Source organism: Eptatretus burgeri, chromosome 6 (genome assembly GCF_056783735.1).
Source record: "Eptatretus burgeri isolate ZD-2024b chromosome 6, Ebu_testis_v1, whole genome shotgun sequence".
Taxonomy (NCBI): domain Eukaryota; kingdom Metazoa; phylum Chordata; class Myxini; order Myxiniformes; family Myxinidae; genus Eptatretus; species Eptatretus burgeri.
In genome coordinates, this window is record NC_140966.1 from 60,926,324 (window position 1) to 60,939,646 (window position 13,323).

The window sequence follows — 13,323 nt, forward strand, 5'->3', positions numbered from 1 at the left end:
ACTACCAGATGGAGTTGGTGATTTAAGCAGTGCACATAGGGGATTTCTCTTTCCAATATCTCTTGCAACAACTTTTGCACCCCACCGTGCTTCCCAGCCATTACCGAAGCCCCTTCGTACACCTGACTTAATATTTTTGACGTGTCAAGTCCTGTTTTTGTCAGCTCTGCAATTATTAGGTCTGACAATGTTTTTGCATCTCCAGCGTCGGCTGTAGCTATTGTGAGTAGACGCTCTGTTGCTTCATTTGATTCTGATACAAAGCGAATGATGATTGATATGTTCTCACATTCAGTGGGGTCCCTCGTCCCATCCACCTTGATGGTAAACCACGATGTGCTTCCTTCTTCCACGATGGCATCCGTCACAACATTACTCAATGTGCAGATCAGTTCATTCTGCATTTCCGGACTAGTATAGCTTGCGTTTCGTGGGATATGCTTTATTATTTCGGCGAGCTCGGTGTCTTTTTTGAGTGTGTAGTTTAAAAGTGAGAGGAAGAGCCCACTGTGCCTGTCTGACATATCTTCAAAATTATCAAGGCTCCCTCTAAAAGGTATCTCATTTTCGGTGAGAAATCCCACAACATCTATAAGAGCAGACACATAGTACCGGTTTCTATTTAGCTGGTCAGCATTGAGGAGTGTGGAAATCTCTGCCAGGTTGGCCAGCTTCTGTCGGTATTTCATCGACATGATCGTCTCCTCCTCCTCCTCCTCCTCCTCCTCCTTCTCCCCTTCCTCCCCCTCCTCCTCCTCCTCCTCCAACATGTCTTTCATCATCTTCTTCATTTTCGTCGCTTGCATTTTTTCCTTTTCTGAGCCATTTTCGTATATCCATCATCCACGTCTTTTTCTCTTGCTGCAAGCTCGTGCTCTGTGATTCGTCCCTCGTGACTCGCGACATTTGACGGTTGACGGTTTTATTTATTAAATGATCGATGCACCAAAAACAGGTTTTATCTGCATCATTTCAAATGTAAGCACGATTGCAAACACACATATTTTTAATTTTTATTATAAAATTACTTTTGTAAGATGGAGGGTTGACGGGTTGTTAAGGTCACGTGGTGCACGCACACTTCATCTTTAATAACGTAAATTTATGTCTTTTCCTTAATCATATTATCATATTATGACTATATTACATTTATACCTAACTTACAACCAATCAGGTAACCTGCTCAATAGGGTCTCCATATCGAATACGCTGATTGGCTATTCCTTAAAACTAAATGATCCACGATATCTATAACCACCCACAACATCGACATTCGACACGACGTCTTGGCTGCTGGCGTTGGTGCTTGCGTTATTATCTTTTATCTTGTGGTCTTGGACTGTATTGACTTCCCAATTGCTTTTGGAGATGTGCTGGGAAGCGCACACTTATCTCTTGACTGTTATTCAAAGAAGGATATTATTAAAGAACAGTTTATCCAAGAAGGCCTTATTATTCACCATGTTGAACATCTGGAATGAGGGTTTTAGTTGACACAGGTGAACTCTTAAACAGCAAGTTCACAGTGGGCACTCATCCTTAAACACTAAGTTGTTCACAAGGTGCAACATAACAGGGCATAAATGGGTGGTGTAGAAGTGGGTGGGGGGCATTGCACCCAAATTCCCCCCCCCAGCGACGGGCCTGCCCCACATTGCCTCCACATTGCCCCCAGATTTCCTCCACATTTCCTCCACATTGCCCCCACATTGCCTCCACATTTCCTCCACATTGCCCCCACATTGCCTCCACATTGCCTCCACGTTGCCCCCACATTGCCCCCGTGTTCAGTTGCTATTCCCACTCCATTGACTTTAAGGGAGTGGATTTCTTGCACTCTCGCCGGATTGCCCGTGCGGCTTCTTCCTCGGGCAGCACAATGACTGATTAGTCGCAGTGAACGGTATTATGCGCAACACGAAAGGTTTCCTTGCGATGTACAGACACGCGCTTGTTCCACGGGTTGTGTCGTACGTGAGCGTCGCGAGGAAGGTTCCCTGCTGAGTAGTTTCACCGCAACACGTCTTGAAGGCGGTGCGGGTGCTCGGGTGCGTTCAAACATCGAACATGTGTAACGACCATCCCCGCCCGTTCACTCTGAGTGTGCGAGGTTGGCGGTTCGACTCCGACCCCGACCCCGGCCCCGACCCCGACCCCGGCCCCGACCCCGACCCCGTCCTAGTCGGACCATGACGACTATAAAAATGGCGCGTGCTGCTTCCTTGCTTCACCCGAGCAGCATTTATAAGGGATAGAACACGCACGAACAACCATATCATCCTGGCAACCATTGCACAGGCTTCATGCGAGTCTCAGGGCCTACTGCACTCCACGCAAACTTGACGTGAGAATTTGGTGGTCTCCATATTCTTATTCTTCCTCCGTGTGCAACATGAGGAGGCGGGGTAGCATCATTGGCTGAGGGCGCCGCTGAGGAAATGGCCTCTGTTGGTTTAGGCCCTGTCACACCTTGACGATTTAGCCAACATATGCCTGACGTGTGCAAAATTGGGCTAAAACGCCGGCAGACGTCGAGTACGTTATGGGTAAGTTTCTATATGTTAAGAGTACGCTGGCATACGTCGTAGAACGCTGGTATACATCGTAGTACGCTGGCAAACGTCGTAGTTCGCTGAGCTGTTAGACAAATTTTCCATGCTTGAAATTTCCCGCCGTATGCCAGCGTATGACTCACACGTTCCGCATAATGCTGGCCATAAGTTGTAGGCACGTTACGCGATCGTTGACATACGTCGACACACGTTACATGTAAGTTACTCATAAGTCGAAACACGTCGAGGTAATGTTTAGCGTACCCGAAACTTATTTCTAACCTATGAGTAACGTGTTGTAGGCACGTTACGCGATCATTGCCACACATCGCCACATGTTACTTGTAAGGTACTCATAAGTCGAAACATGTCAATGTAATGGTTAGCGTCAGTGTTCCAGACTCCCTGTGTTTTTTTTCTTCGGTATGACGGTGATGTTGACACTTCGATTTCTCGTGCCGTTATAATATAATATAATTAATAGGCTGCCACTCAACGATTTAAATCATAACCGTCATACCGAAGAAAAAAAAAACAGGGAGTCTGGAACACTGACTCTAACCATTACCTTGACGTGTTTTGATTGATGAGTAACGTACAAGTAACGTATGTCGACGTGTGTCAACGATCGCGTAGCGTGCCTACAACTTATGCCAGCATATGCGGAATGTGTGTCATACGTCGAGTACGTCGAGAAATTTTCAACATGCTGAAAATTTCTCGACGTACTCGGCGTACAATGACGTATGTCAGCGTGCTCTTAACGTATACAAAACTTAGCCATAGCGTATTCGACGTGTGCCAGCTTGGTTCGGCAAATTTTTCATACGTCGGCATACGCTGGCTAAAACGTCAAGGTGTGACAGCGGCTTCACACTTCGATGTCTCGTGCGGTTATGATTTGAATCGTCCAGCCACAGCCTATGAATAGCTAACGCCACGTGATCGTCGGCGATACACTGCCGCGCGCTATACATAAGTTAGACTATCGTTGGGCACAGGTTGTGAACGCCGACAACACGCTCAGCATTCGTTGGTATACGTTATCTATATGTGATTAAAACGTTCTGTGTATGTTACTAATACGTTATGCATACGTCCAACACGTTATTATACGCCCAAAAATTAAAAAAAAACATCAATAGTTCAGCGTACGCCAGCGTTTTACATACATTTTGATACGTTGCCATACGCTGGCTAAAACGTCAAGGTGTGACAGCGGCTTTATGGAAGGAATTTGTAATTTGTTTAGCGTGCCGGCGATAGCTCACCTACTCTTCGCGAAGGACACCGTGGGATCTTTAACGTCCACCAACGAATGCTGGTGGATGCGACGGCCAGTTTAACATCCATCCAAGGGACGGCGCTCACAGTGATGATATACGGTGCCTGTGAAACACCGGACAGATGGATTATAGCTGCGTTGGGATTCGAACCAAGGTGAGACAGCTTCGAGGGGAGTGTGCATGCCTCCATAATTCCTCAGGCTTCGGCCCTCCTATCAGCCCGAATGTGGTGGTGTTGATGTTGGTGCTGTGATTTTCATTGTTGCTGTTTCATGTCGTGGTGGAATTACAATCGGAGTCATCAATTCATGACATCCGCGCAGGGGTGTGGTGGATGGGAGGTAGATGTGTGGGTGGGTCGGGGGTCCGCTATGTAGGCGTACGTAATAGATAGATGTAATCCTCACTGCACAGAACAGTTCTTCCTTACAATCCACAAATGTGCACCTTACAACAGCACTGATTTAACTGTGAATTTGAATGTAGGACTACTCTGGTCTTACCCTCCTTTCCCTGTCCAAGCCTTCAGCATCACTCCCAAACTCTTTATATTATCCCTTAATAAACCCACACAAACATCAGCTGTCCTGATGTTCATGTCTTTGTCAGATTTCCTAACCCAGGACCCTATCTAGATGTCAGAATCCTCCATCAATGGAATCACCATTTCTGTCTGTTCTGTCTGTTCAAACCTGTCTGTGAGCAGGATATGACCTGTCAAAATCAAACCTGTCTGTGAGCAGGATAGCTCAAAAAGAAGTTATGGACGGAAACTTGGTGGACGGGTTTGGTCGAGGACAAATTGATTCGATTTTGGTGAAGATCCGAATCCAGATACGAGAATTAATTAATTAATTAATTACTTTTTAAAAAGTGATTCTTCGATCATTATTGAGAGGTGGGGCACAAAAACGACATACAGCATGATACTTCAAAAGACTTGTGGATGGATTATGCCAAAACCAGGTGGATGAGTTGGGTAGGTGGCAAGTACAAGCCCATTCGATTTTGGTTCACGTCCGGATCCAGATCCGACATACCGGTGGGACACAAAACGTGAACTGTTCAGCCTGGCGGAGGTATGTGGTCCACCGAGTGCTCTTCTCGTCTCTTCTGAAATATTCTCTTCTCGGCTATAAGATATGTCAAACTGCCAACTGATGTTGACAGCATCTCTGTGTGGAGGACATTTCATTTCACGAGGATTAAGATGACATACGAGTCCTCGTACAGAGGCTCCTACATCGATTCTTGTTGCAGACACTGTTACTAGGGTCCATCCATGTAAATCCTGATACATTATCATCTTGTTTTCAAGGCAGACATGATGCTCCTGCAGACAACTCACCTCCATGTCATACTTCTGTGCCACTGCCATTCGTCGCACTTTAACCTGATCTGCACTCGGTGTTGGGTGTTAAATGTGGAGACCTTCACCACCCGTTGCCTCTTGGATCAAGTTGGCATTACCTCTTGGGTCTTCATCAGCCTCAGCCCTTTCTGCAGTTGTCCTCGAGCATTTTTGGGTCATGCTATGTATTGCGTCACGTGATGGTCTGTTATCATCGATCTGCGGACCCATACGTGACAAAGTATCAGCGACCGTTAATCATGATATTAGACCGGTGTCATTTAATGGCTGCTCTTCCTCGGACCTTTTCCACGACTTGCAGGTTGCAGATACCATTTGGCTAAATCGTGATTTGATGGCATTTCCTCCATAAAGGACCCCACTGCACTATCCGAAGGGCTCGTCCGCTCCACAGACCGTCGGCACTTCCGAGAGGAGCCTGGAGGAGAGGAGCCTCAGGTGGTGTGGTCCACTACCATAACGGTAGCAGGCTTTCTCCTGGTCTGACCTCACAAAAAAGGGGAAATCACCCCCAAAAACGTTATGAAATTGTATTCATACCCCGCACATCTGCCTATCGACAATTAGTACCTTGATCATTTGTCAAGTATATTTGGTTTTACAACTACTATACTGTACTGTACTACTGACTATGGTACTCTACCCAAAGGCAGAGTCAGGGTTGCCAAAGCAGCCTCACAGAGAGGATCATACTGGGTGTTTGTTCCTTGCCTTCCCAGCAGGAATCAGTGCAGGAATTGTGGAATTTGTTCAGGGGACCAGGGATAGCTCGCTGACTCTTCGATGAAGTACACAAGGGATCTTTAATGTCCACCAACTAACGCCATCTGACAGGACACCCAGCTTAACGTCCATCCGAGGGACGGCACACTCATTGGTGAATCGCCCTGCTTGTGAAATGACCGGGATGACAAGTTTAGAGCTTGGTCGGGATTCGAACCCTGGCTGGACAGCTTAGAGTCGAGCGTGAGTACTTCTCGGCCACCCTGCCAGCCAAACACTACTAAAACGAGCTGGTTTTTCTCAACTGATGTATGTTAGAGTCCGCTGTGGTTTTGCGTGTGCGTCCTTTATGAACCGCCGGAAACTTTTAAACAAAGTCCAACTTTTAGTGATTCCTCAATCTGCTGCAGGTTGTCTGATGTATCAGTGACGCCGGTATCTTGGACTCGGTACGGTGGAGTGAAAACATCTGAAACGACAGGATAACGATCTCCAAGCGACGGCCATCAAGTTGATAAGGTGTTTGTGGACCCGTTTGAAATGAGTCCAAGTCCATAAAACGTACGAGAAAGTGAAGCATTCCGGCGTCGATGTACTCCGTGGACTTTGCTCCTCGCACATGGCCCTTCAATGTTTATCAAGAATTTCGAAGAAATATTTTTATTTGGTCATTATGGCTGATAATAATCTATACAAAAAACGAGGTTTTACCTGTTGGGAAGTTTATTTCGCCCTGATCATCCAGCAAGAATCGTGAGGTCTCCATTGAAGGTGAAACGCTGTCCCTCCCTGCATGGACCAGCTCCGTTTTAGGTCGGGGGTGCAATTACCAGCAACCACACTCAAGCCATTCCCAGCGACCTGTGTATGTAACCTGGTGTCATGGAGTGTCCAAGTAGACCAGTCCACTTTGGTACCCGCAGTCCGTGCAGGAATTTGTAACTTGTTCATGGTGCCGATGACAACTCGCCTTCTCTTCGAGATGGACACAGAGGGTTCTTCAACGTTACATGACACCCGGCTTATAGTGGGGCAGATAACAGCAATTTTTGAGAGGAATCGTGCAAATGATGATACAAGCATCAAATTTGGCACATTTGTTCTCCAGGGGATTCTAATCAAATCTGCCTGATTGGCCATTTGAACATCCAAGTTATGAAAAATTTGAAAAAGAAAAAAAAACTTCAAAAAAGTCAAGATCACGAATCAATGTTGGATGCTGGCTGAGATTGGTAAATGTTTCAGAAACATCATGAAAGATGTTCCAGGTCTGCCATGCAGTTTTCTTCCCTTTACCGTGGAAGGCAGACACGACGTCACATCCAGTGAACGCATGGAAGTATGGGATCCCTCGAGCTTTCTCAGGCCCGATTGCAGAAACTACCTCATGGACTGGAATCCATCGCACCTTGGCTCCTTGGCCAAATGCAATCCACATGTTCTCAAGACCTAGTTCCTGTAAGGATGGCAGTACAGATATTGCTATGACTAGTACGTCCGTGTCATTAGCCTTAATGATAATGGACTTGCTACCATCCGTCGTTGCATCCCTGGCGTGTACAAATATTCGAGTGTCAGCTTCTTCATGACAACATGGAGACACAGCATCCAGTGACTTCCTTGTGTTGCTAATGGCATCTTCTCCTTTTGTGACAATGACTGTGGTTGTTGTCTGTGCTTCACACATCTTTTCCGCAAGGAAGTGAAACAGCTCAGTCTTGTTGCTGTCATCTCGAAGAAAGCTTCTCCAGTTACTTGGGGTCTTACTGGTCCCTGTCACTCTTCTTCTGATTCCTTGACCCCTTTTCGACCTTGCCTCGGACTTCAGACTTGACTTCTTGTACACATCAAACACTAAGTCCACCCTCTCGTACCTGGCACCATAGGATTCCACCTTTGGGATGATGTCTTCTTTAGCATAGTCATCAAATATCTTTGAAGTGCGTGGAGGTAGGGCATTGATAAGTGCTGAGCCATCAATGATGACTGCATCTCCCCTTGCTTCTCTGTCTGGGATGTTCACTTGCACTTCAAGAATTTCAGCCAGCTGTGACTTCAAATTTTTTTGAAGTTTTTTTTTTTTTTTTTCAAATTTTTCAAAATTTGGATTTTCAAATGGCCAATCAGGCAGATTTGATCAGAAAGCCCTGCAGAACAGAAATGCCAAATTTGATGCTTGTATCATCATTTGCACGAGTTTTCTACTGTCTACTACACTATTAACATTAATCCGAGGAACGGCGCCCCACACATCGGTGTCTCACATTGCATGCTAAACACCAGGATGACTGTTTATAGTTGTCACCCTGTCGTGTCGGGATTCTAACCCAGGCTAGACGTCTGATAGACGAGTCTGCATGCCTGTAGGACGTTCTACCAGCCCTAATTGATTTAAACTTTGCCAAACGTACGCAAATATGACGGGAACAAACATGAACCCCATCCCCCCTCGTCCCACACCACCACCCTCCCACGCCAAGGGTGACTTTCGAGCAGAGATAACATTGAGTAATTGACACTTCAAACCCAAAACTCGCAGGGAGGTCTGTTGTCGTGAATGGAGGACGGAATACAAGGGAGACAGAACCATGGCGTGAGCATTATGCCAATTGATGGTTATTCAGATCCAATACACAAGGAATGGGGTCAGTATTAAGAAGACGAGTAGGATAAGTACTCTAACCCTCTTAAATACATATATACCGACGGTCGTGATTGGACAGACCACTCTCCTTCTGAAACCTCAATCCCTCATGTATACATACCGGTACAATCCCCCCCCCTCTTCTACCCCTCACTGTATGCAAGTCGTTAAATGTCCACTGCCTCTAAAAGCTGTCGACCCTGGGTTCGAATCCTGACCCACCTGTAAACTGTCATCCTGGTGTTTCGTCTGCCGGCACCCTGAACAAATTACAAACTCTCGCCATAACTACTGCTGGGAGAGGGATGGCATACCATCCATACCATCCATACCATCCATACCATCCATACCATCCATTCCATCCATACCATCCATACCATCCATACCATCCATACCATCGAGCATGACCGTTGCCAAGAAACCGCTTGGGTAGCACCGACGCCCTGTAACAGAGGATGGTACAGGTTCGCATCAGTCAAATGTTGAGGTGGATTTTTATTCGAGAGAATGAAATAACTTTTCCCCTACATGAGTAGTGGTCACACTTGGCTTGTGAGGACACAAACATTACATGAAAACAGTAAAATAATGTCCTGAATCCGTAAACCAAGCTGTCGCCGAGCTGCTATTAGTCGTCTCACGCCTGCCTGCTATTAGGTGAGTAACAGGTCACCTGTGGGCTGTGTCGGGTTCACTGAGAACTCTCAGGTGTCTTTACTCGATATAACATAATAATACTCAATAACGGTTTCCCAGAGTTCAATGAATTCCATCAATTACTAAAACGAGATGTGTGTGTGCGTGTGTGTGTGTGTGTGTGTGTGTGTGTGTGTGTGTGTGTGTGTGTGTGTGCGTGCGTGTGTGTGTGCGTGTGTGTGTGCGTGTGTGTGTGTGTGTGTGTGTGTGTGTTCACGTGTGTGTATGTTCACGTGTGTATGTTCACGTGTGTGTGTGTGTGTGTGTGTGTGTGTGTGTGTGTGTGTGTGTGTGTGTGTGTCACACTTCATTCGAAATGGTTGCTTGCTGTAGAATAGTTAGAGGGTTCAGAGAACACATTTCCCCACGCAGTGTAAGGTTAATAAAACAATTGAAATAAACTAATTTTAAAGATCGTATTAAAAAAAAAACAAGTGAAATCCTTCAATACAGCGTGTGTGGTGAAGCAAATGAGTACACTAATGTTAAAATATGCAATTTATGCTTTTGCAGTTGAAAAACAATTAAAAAGTGTACTTAATATTTGAAATGTAAAAATCTTGTTATTATTGTGATAAGCACCTTTATATATAAGAGAAGGAATGAAATCGTTCGATACAGCGTGGCAGGAGGCCGCAAAAGAATGATGGCATAAGAAGAACTTAGCTTTCAGCGTTCGGCGCGAAATGCCATGGTGGGCGGAAATGACGTCTTTCGTTCGTTCGTACATGAGAGGGGAGTGTTTCTTGGTTTTTTTTTCTGTCAAGCAATAAATTCAATGGTTTTCACATATATAACACATTAGTTTCACAAATTTCCATTGAGATACTCAAGTATTTCCATCAATTGTCGCCATTTCCGTCTAGGTTACGCACTGCCATCTATCGGACGGCCGTCATTGGCTGTCTTGAGGCACGTGGGGGGGGGGGGACACCAGAGACGTGGTAGACACTGGGGACATTTCAAACTCGGTGCAACCGTATACAGCGCACACGCTGTAAAAAAAAAAAATGGAAGTTTAGCGCCGTTAATGCAACATCTTACACACCACCATATTTCACACATACATTAGTTATTTGTGCATGTCGTTTGTGTCATTTATGATGTCCTTAAAAGTAGTAAGTTTCCTGTTTGGAATGATTTTCAATTTGACTGCCAAACAGGTAGACAGATTAAAATAAAATAAAAATCTCACTCCTCTCTGCGTGCATTCGATGGGGTCGGATTCAGAGGCAAAGTAATAATACAACACAAGGAAATCAGATACAGGTGGAGGCCATTCAGCCCACCATTCCTGCGCAACATCAACACTCGAGGGGGAGCATTCGGTAGAGGGCAAAACCTCCGCCGCCAATACTGCTGGGTCACTTAAGTGAACCTGATATCCTATTCATTGTAGGCCAAAACGGATCAGACTTGACTGAACCACGATTGAATAAACTAAACTAGATTGACGCCCATGTAGAAATGCCAAAAAAAAAATCGAAATTTTTTTGAAAAAAAAAGTTGCAAAATTTCTGGGGTTTTTTTCCTCTAACAAATTTTTTTGGGGGGGTTGGAAATCACTTAAAACATGTAGAAATGCAAAAAAAATTCAAGTATTTTTCAAATAAAATCTAATCTTTTTTGAAAAAAAAAGTTGCAAATTTTTTTTTTTTTCTCTAACAAAAATTTTTTTTTGCTTGGAAATCACTTAAAACATGTAGAAATTCAAAAACAAAAATTCTAATATTTTTTCAAAATGGCCGCCATAGCAGCCATATTGGACTTTGGACCAAGTCCAACATCTAATGGCATGATCCTTGGACCATAACTAATCCCCCCACCAAGTTTCGTCGAAATCTGTTGAAGAGTTTTTCCGTAATACTGTTCACAAACAAACAAACAGACAGGGGTGAAAACAGTAACCTCCGTCCATCTTTGATGGCGGAGGTTAACAAGATCCAAAGAAGAAAATGTAAAATTTGTTTATTTTTTTAAAATAAGGTGTTTTCGTGGGTTTTTTTTGAAGTTTTGTATTTTTATTTTATTTTATTTCCTCAGAGGAGGGGGCATGGGCTTGGTTAAAAACACACAACATCAACTGTATGACCCTTCTTGACAAGACCCCCACCAACAGCACTCCATGCACATGCACACAATCACCCATCAATGCTCAAACTACTTAAAAGTCCTGCCAACATCCCCATACCCCTCCATCTCCATAACTTCCAGGTACCTATCTAATTCCAATTTGAACTTATCTACCGTTTCTGCTGCCGCTACCTTTCCAGGGAGGCCATTCCATGCATTAACTACTCTCTAAGTAAAAGTCCCCTTCCTTACTACCGTCTTAACTCTCCTCTTCTTTACCCTCAGGCTATGGCCCCTGGTCCAAGCACTGTCTACTCTGTTGAATAATTCATCTGCACTTATTTTATCGATATCTTTCATTGTCTTAATGATATCTATCATATCTCCTCATAACCGCCTCCTTTCTCGTGAATAAAGCCCTGTCTCCTTCAGCCGCTCCTCATAGCTGAATCGAGCTCGGCCCAGAATCAATCTAGTAGCCCTGCGCTGAATCCTGTCCACGGCATCTATGTCCTTCTTGAATTTTGGTGGCCAAAGTACTGATAAACTGCAGGTTCGTTTTCCGATTCATGTTCAAAATGTAATATTCAAATGAAATTAAGTTGTTTCGCGTTCAAAACTCTTTTTTCCCACTTTTGGAATAAACTCCCTCACTATGTTCAATCCCATTCTTCCCTCCAGGCATTCAAAACGGCTGTTCATCATCACATCTTATTGTCCCCCATCCAAATCCTCGATCTTTTCTACCCCCGTTAATCCGCCCCAAACCCACCTCCTTCAAATTCCCTGCTTTCCTTCCTGAAACTCCCTGTAATGTCCATCTTTGTGTACCCCAGGTTCCCCACCCCATCCCTCTCCCTTCCACAGATCAACTGTCTCTGTTCCCCACTGTTTTGTCCTTCCGACTCCTGCCCCTCTTGTCTCATGCCCCTCTTAATGTGCGTTGTGTGTTTGCTCTCATACGAGCCTCGACAAGGATATACAAAAAACAAACAAACAAACAAAAAAATGAAATTGCTCGTTGAGCAAGGAATTGCCGGAATAATTTTGTCATATCTCCATGATCTCTGAAAAAACAAAAACCTGAAATCAACTTAGTTCTTATAAGTCGATAGTGCTACTGTTTAACGAGTTATAGCACTTGGTTTGGTCATGATCATAACTTGGAAGTCAATCGGACTTGAAATGGCGTTTTTACCACAATTTGAAAGTTTTGACCCGACCCCCCCTGACATTCGACACCCGAACGCTAAGAAGGGTGTTGGTGTGACACCACAATGAGACATATGGTTGGATGCAGAATTGGAAGATGCACATTTTGGATTTGGTTTGTAGTCGATACGACCATTTTAGCGGACGTTATTGCGAAAATAAAAATTTCGGGTTTTTGGTGACCTTAACCTTGACCTTTGACCAAGATTCACCAAAAACGACAAGTGTCTAAGTTGGACCATGGCCGACGTCTGAACCCAGTTTGGTCATGATCGCTGAAACGGTGTGGCTGCTACAGGGTAAACAAACACACAAACAGACAGACAGACACACAATGACACACACAACTGACCAACATAATTGTTGAAATCCGATGTTTGGTAACAATAGGTGTCACCATGTTGAAGTAGAAGAAGCAGCAGATGACAATGTAGCAAAGGTAACTGTGCATATATATATATATATATATATATATATATATATATATATATATATATATATATATATATATATATATATATATATATATATATATATATATCTCTAGCCTGGTGTTGGCGCAGTGGTTAGGGCAGCGGCTTGGGATCCAAGAGGTCCTGAGTTCAAGCCCCGTTGCGCCACTGAATTAATACACCAGGAGGTTGACTCAGCCTGTCATCCTTCCGAGGTCGGCGAAATGAGTACCAGTGTACTGGGCCGGTGTATACCCCGGTTAAAATAGGTGTACCATATCCCTGTGTTGTAAGAGGCGACCAGGGTTGCGTC